Consider the following 14,911-nt stretch of genomic DNA (forward strand, 5'->3'; position numbering starts at 1 on the left):
AGCAGCCACATGGAGACTGATAACTGCCTGAACTCTAGTTCCAGGGGATCCGACGCTGCCTTCTTGCCTCGGTGGGTACCAGGTGGCAAGTGGTGGTGCATAGACATATGTGTAGACAAAGCTCCCTGCACAGTAAATAAATAACAAACAAACGACTCCCGTTTCTTGCTGAGAGCTCTGCTGAGTGTTCAGAAGTAGATTATTGGCTGGGAACGCTGGGCAGGAGCAGGGCAGACATGTGTCTGTATGAATATGGGAGAAGCTGTACTTGAACGCTTCTATGTAAAAATAACTCCCTGAAACTCGCTTTTCTATCACTGAAAAAAATGCTGAGCAATGAGTACAACAGTTATTTTCTGGACCCTTCGCCCACCTCATAGCCTTTGCATACACCTGTCCCCCCAGAAGAAAACTGCCCAAGGCCTTTGCTGGGGCAATCACTCAGTGCTCAGCGTTGCTTGTGAACACCTCTTCCTCTGGGAACACTTCCCAGGTTACAGAGCCCTGCTTCTAGTAGTTTCCCATAAGCTCCCTTGCTCATTTGTCACTTTTTTGCTTATGTGATGGAGTCTGTGTGTGCCTGCTCATCTGTGTGTGCACTGCTTGTGTGCAGTTACACTCAGATGGCAGAAGAGGGTGTCAGAAGCCCTGGAATTACAGGTAGTTGCGAGTTGCCTAATGTGCAAGAGCTGTATACAGTACCCACTCTTAGCCCCTGAGCCGGCTCTCATCTCCTTCCTGTGTCCATGTGTATCCACCCACGGTCTGGCGCCCCCATCATTTGCTGACTGAGAAGTCATTAGGGGACAATAGCTGCAGATGAAGCCATTTGCACTCCAGCCACAGTCAGATAATCCAGAGAAGAAAGATGACCGTGCCGAAGCAGCAGGCTAGACACACTCTGCCCAGAATGTGCCAGAACTTGCTAGAAGAGCATCTGCACTCCGTGCGTTTCCATGCCAACCAGCTGAGTCCTGGCAAGGGGTACTTGTTTCCCTAAATGACGCTCCAGGTCAATTGAAGATGGGTTTCTGCGAAGCCAGAAAACCTGTTTTGAAGTCGAGGAGCCCAACTCCATGGAGCCGTTTAGAAACATGTCCTGGAAGAAGGCTGCGTCTAGGAAGTAAGTGGCAGCCTTCCAGGATCTGTGAGGACCGAAGATGAGAAAGTCCGCCTCCCGACCACTGCTGTAGAAGCCCCAGGGTGGCCGAGAGGCTGGAGACCTAGCTTCTGCTTCTGTGACCACCCTTCCCTGGTAGTCAGTTGACAGTGAAAGTTTTTGAAAGTGGTTGTTAGAGTCTCCATATTGTTTCTTCTCCTTGGCTGGCAGCGATGCGATTTTAGAGCAATGTGCCATGTTCTCTGGCCAAATAAGAGCCTCTGTGCAACTTTTCAGCTTAATTATGACAGCGGTATCTTTCCATCAGGGCGTATCAGCTCTGCTCTAAGAAGCTTGGTGGTAAGTGTGCATGTGTATGTGCATGTGTGTGTCATGACATTTGTCTGTGTATGTACATGCACGTGCATGCACATGCATGTGTGCCTTGTGTGTTTGTGTGCATATGCATGTGTGTGTTATGTTTGCAAGTGCATGTGTGTCATGTGCATTTGAATGTGTGTACAAGTATGTTCATGTGCATGCATATGCATGTATGTGTCCAGTACGTGTGTGTACATATGCATGTGTGCATTGTGCTCATGTGTGTGTTGCAGTTATTTAGTTTTTAAAAAAAATTATTTGGGATTTACAATCCTCCTGCTTCAGTCTGCCTAAGTAAAAGAATTACAAGCTTGTACTATCATGCTTGGCTTGTCAGTAGGGTATTTTATTTTAGCTGATTTTGGAAACAGGGTCTCATATAGATCAAGCTGGCCTCAATCTTGCCATACAGATAAGGATGGTCTTGAAATTTCTATCTTGCTCCCTCTGACTCCTGAATGCTGTGGTTACAGATGTGCACCACCACATCTGGTTTATGTGGCGCTGGGGATAGAATCTAGAACCACATTTGTGCTAGGCAATTGTGCTATGAACTGAGCTTCAACCCAGTCCTTTAGGATGTCAAGAAAAAGTTGCATTTATTTATTTTGTGTGTGCATGTGTGTGGGCTCACAGGTATCATGGCACACATGTGGAGTTCAGAAGACAAGTATGTGGGTTTCGATAATTGAAACCCAGATTTTCAGGTTTGGTGCCAATTCCCTTTGCCAGCTGAACCATCTTGCTGTCCCCACATAGAGGTTTTATTTTTTTTAATGTTTTGAGAGAAAGCACAGAAACGTCTATCAGATTTCCATGATTAAATTATTCTCCGAGTACAGCCATCTAAGGCTTGCTATGGGTCTCTCTAAAATGTGGCAAAGATGTGGACCAGGACAGACCATCTCAGTTGCCGTTCTATTGCTGCAAGGAGACATCAGCATCATGGCAACTCTTATAAGGAAGACATGAATTGGTACTGGCTTACAGTTCCAGAGGCTTAGCTCATGATCATCATGGCAGGGAGTGTGGTCACACGCAGGCAGATGTGGGGCTGGAGAGCAGCTGAGAGCTCTACATCCAGATCCGCGAGCAGCAGGCAGAGAGTACACCGGGCTTGGCTCGAGCATTTAAAACCCCAGAGCCCACCCTCAGTGACACACTTCCTCCAACAAGGCCATACCTCCTAGTCCTAAGTAGTGCCCCTCCCTGATGACTAACTCCCACAAGGGTCTTCATATGCTTGGAGCACAGGGAATGCACACAGGGGCTCAGAAAGAACAATATGAATATTGAAACTTCTACCTGGGTATGTCAAAGATGAAGACAAGGCTGAGAATGGCTCCTGTGGTAGGGATGGAGGAATGTCACTAGTGCATATTATTATTATTGTCCCTCCAGGGAAATGGGAGCATCCATCCCACTCGGCAGGTACAGCTCCAAAATGAAATGGCCACTGGAATCCATAAACTTAACTGCCTAAGTATGTCTTTGGTCTTAGGAGCGATGTGAAACAACAGCAACAACAGCAACAACCACAACAACAAACAACCCACCAAAGCCCTACAGGTGCCATTTGCCATAGGGAGCCTCTAGGAAAGAAACAAGGCCTATGTTTGAAATGTGAAGCTTTTCTGGATGTTTCAGATTGCTTCAAGATAGGATAGAAAGCCTTGGGTATTACACTTGGTCCCAGGCCTTTGTTAGACAGAGCTCTCTTGGCCTCTTTAGGCTGCCGTAAACGCCAAACACAGCAGGTGGGTGTCTTGGGTTGGGATCAAGCTATTGAAATGACCACATTTTCCGCTGTTGCCGAGAACATCCTTGCCTTATTCCAAAGGAAACTGCTCCACAATGCCAGGGCTATGAAGGGAATAGGCCTACATCACCCCAGATTAATGACAGACGAAAGAACACAGCAACAAAGAACTGGCCATAAGAGGGCAGAATTGACACGCTCTTTCTTATAGAACTGGGGAAGAATTTGCATTTTGGAGAAAGGAAGGATTCTTGGATGGGGCTCAGGCTCTGTTGAATGTGCACACGCAGAGTGGATGAGGAATGAATGCAGAGTACTGGCTTCAGGTTCCAAAAACCGACTTCCAAAGTGCCTGTACATGTTGGGTCACAATTTACTCGTTATGTATGTGTGTGTGTAGGCGTACATGCGCGGGCATGCATGTGCCATGGTGTGTGTGTGGAGGTCAGAGGACAACACACCGAAGTTTGCTTTGTAGCACCGAAGATTAAAACCAGGGCCCCTGAGCATGCCAGGCAAGAGCTGTACTACTGAGCTACACTCCCAGCCTCCAAAGATAGACTCTATATTCTTAGAGTCAGAGCAAAGACAGGAGAAACAATAGCAGGTGTTGGAGGTACCTGACCTGAGCCATCCCCGCATGAAAAGATCAATGGGATAATGGGGACATCAATCACTGGCTGCCTGGGACACAGGCACACAGAGCATCACCTGGCATGTGGACTCCATAGAGATTGAGCTGTGGCCATTGAAGTGGGATGGGCCGGGGGGCGGGGGGAGCACAATCTACTTAGCTTCATTCACCTCCCTTTCCATGCCTTCACTTTTCTAGGGACCCCTTAAGAATATCCCAGGATACCCAGAGTCCCTGTGGCAAAATTGAATTGGTCACATATCCACAATCTACCATCTTTTAGCTGTGTGGCCTTGGATAAGTCACTCAATTAGTCCTTCCGCAAGACAAAAGACAACGACGTGCATAGTTAGGTCAGTCATGGACACAAGGGGCCTGTCTAGTGCCCGGCTCCCCACCCTAACCATGCAGCCCACGTCGGGGCTGTAGCCACTCTTATCTGTGTCCCTTGTCGTCTCTGTGGCCGGAAGACAGTGAGAAGGACTGAATGATGCAGCCTGTGGTCCTTTTTGTGGCTGCAGTCAGTTGTGGAAGCAAGCCTGTTGGTCTCATAAGAGGTCCCACAGTTCTAGTGACAATGTGTTGCGGGTGGGATTCCTCCGGAAGCAAGCAGTGATGACTAAATGTCAAGCTGACAGGTCTTGGGACAAGCTCAGTGCCCAAGAGGGGAGCCTAGCTCTAGTACAGACTCAATCCCTATGGGCACCATGGGCTGGGGGACCCTTAGTGTCACTGTGAGTTGCTCTGTCTTCTGCACCTTTGTATTCCCCAATTGTCTGTCATTGATGAAGACTGCCCAGGGAGGACTGCAGTTCCCAAAGGAAGGAGCTGCTGGCGGAGGGTTGTCTACTGACAGCCCTCTCAGCAGTCAGCTAGAAGTTGGGGTGCCATGACACTCCAGAGGGGTTCCTGGTGGGGCTCATGGTGTCTGCCCAACCATGACAATAGTCATTAGCATCATCACCATAGGGTCCCTGCTTGGCTCCGAACATCCTAGGGGGCAAAAGGTGAGCTTAATTGCTGTTGTCTTTACCTGTGACCCCAGCTGGGAGCAGGGGCTTGGGAAGGCCCTGTTTACTGGCTACCTAATGGACTAATGGCCCCCTTTGATGCACAGCTTCTAAGTAACGTGTTACATGTGTAGTATCTAAAACAGAGGCATCACGGAAGATGGAGACTCAGAGAGATCACTGACCAGCTGAGGCAGAGGGAGAAGCAGTCTGCTGTTGTGAGCACAGGACCCTGTGAGCTATCCTGAGCTGCCCATGGAGTGCTGGGGTGCGACAATCCAATCTGTTACTTAAGTTACCTCTTCTTGCCCCCCCTCCCATCTCCTGGCCGGAACCTCCTGTTCTGACTTCAACTTGCCAGGAAGCTAGCTTGTGTTTGAGGGCCCCTCATCACAGACTCCACCTGCCCTGTTCTCCTTCAGATAGTGGGCCCATGCAGGCCCAGGGTGGGGGTGGGAGTGGGGGTTGGAGGGCAAGTCAGGATGAACAGGAGGCAGAGAGCTCCCTGGAGCGGTCAGGGTCTCACGGGCAGGTACAGCTTGAGAACCAGTAATCTGGAAATTAAAAAAAAAAAAAAGTGTGTGTGGTGTTTCAAATTGTGAGCAGGACAGAAAATTCCATGCCTGCCCTTATGTGGCAGTGCCCAGTCAAAACACAGGTTTCTTTACTACCACGGGGGTGGGGGTGTGGAGGGGTGGCAATAAAATGACAGGAGTGACACCTGGATGGGACACCAGCAGGCTTTCAATTGTGTTCCACCCAGGACCAAGGCCTTTGAGTGTCACCCACTGTGCTTTTTTCTGACCTTTGCTTGTGGTATAAAAATATTGCTGCAAATGTCCATAAGGCCTTTGAGTTTTATATAGGTCACAGTGATAATAAAAAGTGTGTTTATCCATAGCCTAGGAAGCCAAGCTACTTGGGGAAGCTGGGAGTCTTTAGAGTGTTTTTAAACTGATTAATTGCATGTGGAGGGGTGGGTGGGTGGGTGTGTATGTGTGCCACAGCATCCGTGTGGTTGTGAGGACGTCTTGTGGGAGTTGGTTCTCTCCTACCATGTGGGCCCTGGGTTTGGTTACTAACCCGTGAGCCGTGTCACTGGCGGGATTGTGGAGTGCTTCAGAGGTATGACGGACCCGCCAGGTGTGGCCCAAGGAACAGCAGGGCATCCTTGTGAGGTCTGGGCTGAAAAAAGGGAGGGGCTGAAGTTAGTGGAATATATGAGAACCCCAAATCTTGACAGAACTACGTTTGGGCTATGAGTATAAGACAATATATAAAATACAAGTGGATTTTGTGTTTAGGCTTGGATCTCATCCTTGAGGTATCTTGTCATGTCCACGTGAATATTCCAAAATCTAAAATTAAATCTGAGATCCCAAACACTTCTGTCCCTGAGCATCGCAGAGTAGAGATATCGGACTGTACGTTGATTGGACAGCTTTCCCTAGGGGAGGAGTTTGAGGGAGGTCAGTCAGAGGATCAAGGACAAAGGGCAAAGAGCAAAGGTCAGACAAGCCCAGGCCTCCGTATCTCTGAGTAGAAAGACGGAGTCAAACAGCCTCTCTTGGACTCAGCGTGCAAACGAGTTGAATCAAGCTCTATTTGCATTTAGTAGGTGTTGAAGACATTGTATTGTCCCCCCGTCATGTTTCCCAAGGGGATGGGGGTTATGGGAGTTTGCCTCGGAAAGAAGGAAGACTCCAAAGGAGCAGGGACGGCGACAGCCCTGTATTTAGGGGGTGAGCAAAAAAACGCACGGAAAGCTACAGATTGAGCTACTGTACGGGGCTAATTATGGCTGCTATTTTTGCGCGTTTGTTTAACAATGTTAATTCGGCGACAGCCTGGTATTATAACATCTCTCCCACTCAGCAGTGACTTTAGCTCCCAGTCACCAGATTCCATTTGCATTTTCTCTGTAAGGTTTGGGGCTGGGAAGCTGGTGACTCACAGCTGTGGTGGCTCCAGGAAAGGCTCTTCTCCCTGTGGGAATGGGGCTGGGGGTGGGGGTATCTCATTGCAGTGTCACCCTGTGACAGGGAGAACCTGACCCGTTCACAGCCTCCCTCAGAACGGTTTTCTAGCCTCACTTGAGGCCTCTTCTATCCTAGCAAAGGATTGATTGTTTTTCAGTCGTTCCACTGAAGCAGCCTTTGGAGAACTTGAGCAGTGGTTGTTTAATGACCCCGGAGCAGTGGGCCAGAAAGAAGAACATGCATATTCATGAACTGAAGACAAGGTCGAAGAACGGGTTTCTGGGGAGGAACCTGCTCAAATGCCTCACCACTGGGCACCACATATCATCACATGGGGGTACAAAACAGGTTGGGGACCAAGACAGAGACGCCAGAGTTTAGACAGGAGCTTCTCAGACAGCAGTAGCCCACCTTATCAATAAAGGAAGAATGCTATTGAAACATCACCATTTAAAAACCACTACAGAGTGAACCTGGGCTCTGCTGGCTAATCATAGGTAGATATGTCATTGGCCCATGAAAAAGTATTAGTACTTGGATCTGTGTCCAAGTAAGTGTCTAGGTTCACATATTAATTCACAGGAGATAGAAGGAACAGAGAGCCAAAGTCACCAACAGAATGGGCATCAAGTCACAAAGTCCCAAGCTGTGGGACACTCTGCAGACAGACAGACAGACAGACAGACAGACAGACAGACAGTAAAGAGGATGAAGCCAGTGATAAGAAGAAATACAAAAAGCATGGCCAGGTATGGTTAATGGGAGACTCAGTCACAAATGCATATTTTAACTAACTGAGAAAGCCAAACATTAACATGGATATTTGGTGAATTATCCACGTATCTATAGCAAGATCTCATTATAGCGTAAAGTCACATGGCTACCATGCATAAACCCGTGGTGCTACTTCTAGCGCTCCCCTGAAATATTCTCACTATTTTCTGTGTATTGTGGGCATTTAGAGGTTGAAAGAGTCCACAATTTTTATAGACATACAGTAAACTAGTCATAGGGGAAATGACCTGATTTTAAAGATTTACTTCTAAACAACCTGGAGTTGAACACACTTGGTCTTCATTGAGGCTAAATGTGGGACAGAGAACATCATGGCATCACTTTTGCTACCAGTTAACTTTTGTGTGTGTTTGCTTGTGTGCACACATGTGTGCAAGTTTGTGTGCACCTGTGCATGCACGTTTGTATGCACATGTGTGGCTCTGTATGTGGAGGTCAGAGGTTGACACTGGGTATCTTCTTCTGTATATTTTGAGACAGAGTCTCTCACTGAGTCCAGTGACTGGCTAGGTTGGCTGGCGAGAGTCTTCTGAAGAGGCTCCTGTCTTTGACTCGCTTTCCCCAGCACTAGGGTTATTGAGGTATACCACTGTGTCTGGCTTTTTTCATGAGTGCTGGGGATCTGAACTCAGGTCTCTGTGCTTGTGTGGCAGACATTTGACTGACTAAGCTACCTCCACAGGTTGTCTCTTCTATTTTTGTATAGGGTTTGAAGGCATCATAGAGAACAGCACTTTTAAAATATTAGATCTGTGTGTGTGTGTGTGTGTGTGTGTGTGTGTGTGTGTGTGTGTGTACACCTCAGGCTTTGGTGTCCCACCAAAGTAGCCTTCTGTTCTTGGGCTCTGAGGATTAGCTGAAGGACATTCTGCTTCATATTATCCCTTACCAGTTCATTCCATCTGTCTTTCCTTCCGTCCCCAGGTCACAGGGTTGACATGCCACAGCAGCTCAGATGTCACAGGTCTTCTGTGGTCATCTATGAGCTCTCTGAAGGATGAAGGGTTCCAACTACTTGATACAGTACATGGCATACCCTCCCTGTGTGTCCTCTGCTATGAGACAGGCAGAATAATGCTTCTGTCATGAAGTTGCTACAGGTACAGAATGCAGCCTGTTGGATGGACACAGAGAGTATGCTGGGCAAAGCCAGGTGCTTCTATGTTGGGTATACTGCCCTTGGACAGCTGGTAGCATCTAAATATTTGGACCGTTACAGTGAAGGATGGGTGTACTACTGGCATATGGTGGATTGAGACGTTGCTGAATATGCTGCCATACACACAGAGAATTTTCAGGCCAAAGTATCTGTGTTCCTATGTTGAGGAATTCTTAGCTGTTGGGGCATGCGCAAGGCCTGCTTGCAGGATTAGAAACCAGAGTGTGTGGACTTGGATGCATGTAGCTCAGTGTTGTGGCATTTGCCGTGATGCAAGGCCCTAGGTTCAATCCCAAGTGCAAACAATAAGTGAAATAGCATCCCCATCTCCCAAGCTTCCATTCTGAAGGTTAGGTGGGGAGCTGCCTGCTCACACCAAGTCCATACAGGGCTTGTGATCTGTTCATTCTTCTCTTTGGTCTTGTGCAAAGATATGATTGATCATCGGGTCTGCAAGGAGAGACAGAGGCTGCGACATAACCAGAGCTTTGTTCAAGGTGAATTGGAACCCAGCAGAATGCTGAATATGGTATTAAATAACAGATCCTGGGAGGTGAGCCACATCAGCAGCTGGCCTCTGGATTTCACTGTCTTGGTGTCTTCAATGGGGTTTTCACTAGGACTTGGGTATAAGGCAGCGATGTGAACTGTGGACAGTGGACCAGAGGGTCACAGAGCCAATCAAAGCATTATCAAAGCACTGCTGACTGAAGAGCACACAGGTGATGAATAACATAAGCGCACATCACTTATGGAACTTAAGATCTACTTGGCCAAGAAACCATAGTACTCACCTTAAAGAGCATATACCCCAACGTGTTATATTAAACACATTTGCATGATGCTCTTGGGCAGTGGCTGGGAAGGAAGGAAGGAACGAAACACTGAGAGCCAGGTCTTGCGAGGACCGCCAGTGGATGTGTACTGTGTTCTGGAGGGCATGCTTAGGTCAGCTTCTGCACTGGCAGTTGGAGCCAACAAGTAAAATGCAGCCATGGAGGACAAGTACTCCATGACGGAAGTTCCCTCTAGGAGGTGATAAGCAAACGGGTACAATGACCAAAATGGTGTATTAGTACTGATTTCATGATTATGAATAGAAATGGGGTAAATTACTACAAATTCTACAGACCATTAAAAAAAATCATCTCTCTCCTTTTCCTTCCAAATGTGGACAGAGTTCATGACCCAGCTTCATGTTTATCGAGACAGGGTCTCATCATGTAGCCCAGGCTGGCCCGGAACTTGCTGTGTAGCCCCGGCTGGTCTCACACCACACCAACTCTTGTGTCTCACTCAGCCTCCCCAGTTCTGGGATTACATATGTGCCCCAAACCAGACCTGTCTCCACGAATAAGAGCATGGAGCATTCTCCCAAGGGACGAAGCTGGGAGAAATTCCTGGGGTGGGCCAAGGAGAGAAGCAGGTCTATAGTGTTGTCACCATAGAAGGGGAATGACTGACAGTGTTTCTGTGGACTCTGACCACAGACATTGGCGCTCTATCTCTGTGAAGGTCCTGACACCTACATTCTGAGGACTGACTATCCAGCCACCGAATAGCTGCTTCTATCCTCTCCCTTTAGGACTCCTGGGTACCCCTTGGGAATTTCCCATCATCCAACTGAGCGGGGGGCGGGGATCCAATTCAGATTGAATTTGATTTGGAAAGCAAAGATGATGCTTTTTACATTTTAGAGTGGTCGGGCCAAGTTCATTCTTACCGTATGAAGTTTAACTTCCTTCCTTTTTTACTCTCTTTTGTTCTTTTGTTTTCTCCCCCCTGCCTCTCTTCCTCCCACCTCTCTCTTTCACGGAAATATTCCTTCCTCCTGTCCAGTCGAGGATCTGCTGACACACTAGCCTGACCAGGAGCCACAAGTCTTCTTCCAGTTGTCAGTATGCAAGAGTGGGCAAGCCTCCAGCCCTGAGCGGCTTCAGCCTGGAAAATGCCGGATTGCACCACGGCCCTTTCAGTATGGGTTGACGTCATGAGTAGAGATGACACACAAGGAGTTGGGAGGCTATTGGGGAACAGTGTGTCAGTGATGTGTCACCATTCCTTTCCACTTAGTGAGAGCTTTCCCTCCCTCTCAGGTTATGGAGATGATACATTTGCCAAGCTGGGCATTTGGAATCCCAGATGCCACACTCTCTCGGGAGTGTGGCATCCCTCAAATTTGTACTCTGAGATCCCAGTCTCCAGTAACTCAGAATGTGAGGATATTTGTACATAGGTACTTAAATGATTATATTAATAGTGATTGAATTTATTGGAAAGATCTCTAATCCATACTTGATGTTTTTTAAACATTCTTTAAATAAATAAATAGAAATAAAACTTGCAGAGCCTTGCAATTATTATCAGCTTTGAATAAGTCTATAAACACCTCACCTCCTGGTGTGTGTGTGTGTGTGTGTGTGTGTGTGTGTGTGTGTGTGTGTGTAGATCAGAGGTCTCTATGTCCAGTGTCTTATGTAGTCATAAGACTTTTTTGAGACTGGATCTCTGACTGAACCTGGCGTGTTGGCATAATATTTTTGTGGACTATGTATGGTTTACCCTTGTTCAATCAAATGCTGATTTCTCTACCCCACTATCTGGTTTCAGTCTGGACATGGCATTATAATGTTTATTCTAAGAATCTCCTACTTCAAGTTTGTGTAAACATGCCCATCATTTGTTCTCTGTTCTGCTAATAAAAATGCCAACCAGCCAATACTGAGCAATACAGAGAATAGGGTGGGACATCCTAGTGCAGGGAAGGGTGGGGAGAGAGAGAGAGGAAGTAGGAGATTGAGGCATGAGGAGGGGACCAAGAAGCATCAGGAGAAATAAACTGGAGTTATGAGATGATTAAAATGCAAGAATGACTGGGAAATTTGGCTGGGAGGAAGTTAGACCAGCTTGGAGATTTAGGATGGAGTAATTATTGCTCAGTATTATGCTCTAGGCTAATTAAATAAATCATAGTTTCCATGTGTCATTACTTGGGTAAATAGCTGGGCTAAAGATAAACTGCCGCCTTACCAAATTTATGATTTATATCATATTAATAATACTTCTACATTAGGGAGCACCAAGGTAGTTAGAATGCTTGGCTACCCAGCAAGCCCAAGGGATCCTTCTACCTCTGCCTTCCCAGTACTAGGGTTACAGATATGTGACACCAGGTCTGGCTTCTTGTGTGGGTTTTGGGGATCAAGCTCAGGTCTTCACGCTTGATCCACAAGCACTTGATTGAGCTGTCTCCCCAGCTACCAAGTTTCTAAATCTGTCTAGAAACGTCCTTAGGTCTCAGGATCCTTCCATGCATAGGATGAAGAGGGTTAAATGTGAGCACGCTGACAAAAACCTACCATGCAATATACACTTTGGTGAAGGCTTTAGGTGGATGCTGGTGATAGAGCCTGATGATGTCCACTTGTGGGGGTGGATGCTGAAGCCGCGGGGGTCTTAACTGACACTCACAAGAGCTTGTATTTGAGTTCACAAAATTCAACCTCACAAAATTAAAGCTCGACTTCCGCAGAGATTTTGAGCAAGAACCACTTTTCTGAGGCCCAGCCACCTGCTCAAATGCTTGTGACATGACTCCTGTCACCCTTTATCGGGTGAATGCCAAGCCTGAGAGCTGACCTTGATAGTGAGAGCATCGAGACTTTCTGTGGATTTCATAGATGACACTCACCTGGAATCTCTCATAGGGCAGAGACTTAATTTAGCCTCTATCATTCTCTTAATATAAGACAACTTAATTTGAGGAGGCTGGGTTTTTTGTTTTGTTTTACCATTTTTGCTGTGTTTGGATTTTAAAATAAATATGTACTTATATTTGTTTGATATGTTTGAGTGTTTTGTCTGTAACTGCACTACATGTGTGCAGTGCCCATGGAGACCAGTAGAGGGCATTGCATCCTCTGGAACTTAAGTTAGACCAGAGTGAGCCAAGACTTCGGTGCTGGGTACGAAACCCAGGTCTTCTGCAAGAGCAGCAACTGCTCTTACCCACCGAGCCATCTTGTCAGCCCTCATGATTGAGTTTGGAAAACAGTAGATTAGAGAGCATTCTCTTACTGGCTGTACTGAATCAGAAATGGTTGGGAGGTATATGAGTGTGGGTGGATTTAAAATAACATTTGACTGAAGCTCTGTTTATTCTGGACCTGGTGATGCACGGTCTCTTTATGGCCCCGAAGCCCTCAAGCCTGGTTAATTCATAATGGATGAGTACAAAATGAATTATTCATAAGGCAGCAGTGAAGACTGGCTGAAGTCCTACAGTTGGAGCTCTGAGACTACAAGGTCACCTTGGAAGATCTGCTGGCCCTCCCCAGGACTTGGTGTCCATTCTTGGCCCTGGCCACAGGAAGAAGAGCATCTTGGCTCCGGAATGCCTAGCTCTTGCCATCCTGGTCCTCAAGGGCAAGCTGCTGTTGCATCCTAATGGACGTCAGCTTGAGGGATGGCTCTGGAGCCAAAGTCCTGGCCTTGAACTTGACACCTTGCCCATAGACACAGCCTGTCTGAGCAAGTGAGGCCAGTGAAGGCAGTGAGGGAGCAAGGATGCTACTGGGACCTTTGGCCTCCTTGGTGGCCCACCTAGCACTCTTTTATCCTTTCTTTCCTGCATTTTGTAAGAAGCCAGTAATCCCGAAATGGACTGTAAGAAGATAGTTCTATTCCCATTTCTGGTGGTAAATTCCAACAGATCCAGGCTCAAGTTCTTGACCCTGTGGTCAGAACTCTCTGTGGGGGGGTAAGGGGGGAGCTTAAAAATATCCAGATATTTAGAACCTCATCCTTGAAGCCTAGAGTATGTCATGACCTTGACATAATCTGAAAGTTGGTTAGAGACACAGCCCACACCCAGGAATAGCATCTGGATCTTGGGGCTGGGAGACCATGGGCAAAACCAATCATGACATGATATGTTTTATTTCCAAGGTGCTTGGGCACTATAGCAGATTCCAACTTGTGCTACAACGGAAGGCTGTGTTCCTGCACTTAAATCTGGGTGGTTTGATTGTGACTTTGGGCCACTTCCAAGGCTTCTTCAAAACCAGCAATATGGCACCTGGCCATCTCGTGGGATATTCCTTCTTAGCTCCCAGCTGTCAGGCTGTGAGGAAACTCCCATCTGTACATGGGTGTTCCAGCCAACAACCTCAACTACCACCTGCCAGTGAATCTCAGTGGCCAGACTAGTTAACAAGCAAGCCTTTACAATAACAACAGCCACTGCTCAAGTTAACTTCCTGGGAGACCCTAGGCAAGAACCACCTTTCTAAGGCTCAGTCACCCCTTCAAATATTTGTGACATGACTCCTGTCACCTTAAGTTTTGAGGGATATCAATAGGTTGACATCCTATTCCCCTGACCAGAAAGTGGCTCAGGAGTGGGTGTGTGACCCAGAATTGGCCAGTGGGATGTGAGGTGAGTCAGTGGGGCTTGCTACTGGGGACAAAAGAAAGGGTACCCCATACCTCTGCTGGAGCTGTTACATCTTCCGTATGGTACTTTCTGCCACCCTGTTGCTGCCAACCCAAGGATAAAGTTAACTCCAGAAAGAACAAGGAAGGGATGACAAGAGATGGGTTTATACACTTGCATATGTGATACAAATATCTTGATCAAGAAAGATTATGAGTAGATTCTGAAATCGGTTTATAGGTGAACAAGAAATTATGATAGTGGGTGTGGTGTTGATACATTCATCCATCCCGTCATGGGAAAAGAAAGGGACCAGACCCATTGTGACGTCAGTGCACATGGCCCATTCCAGGGTGGGAACGCCCCCTTTGACTTGACAGCTCAGCCTTAGGCTAAGGATGGCTCACTCTCCCAATACCACGGTCAATGGTCAGCTTGCTGGTAGGAGTAGACTCTGTTTTTCTCCCCATGTGTACAAAGACCAAGCCTGGCAGTGACAGAGAAGTGTTTGAGAGAGAGAGAAAAGTGCATCGCAGGTGCTAAATAATATTGACAAAAATTGGAGTCAAGCACATCTAAACACTTGTCCAGCTTGAAAATGCCACTCAACCGTCTCCAAACAGACTCTGGCAAACAGCAGTGAAAGCGACTCAGTGCTCAT

This window comes from Acomys russatus, chromosome 16 (assembly GCF_903995435.1).
Source record: "Acomys russatus chromosome 16, mAcoRus1.1, whole genome shotgun sequence".
Lineage (NCBI taxonomy): Eukaryota > Metazoa > Chordata > Mammalia > Rodentia > Muridae > Acomys > Acomys russatus.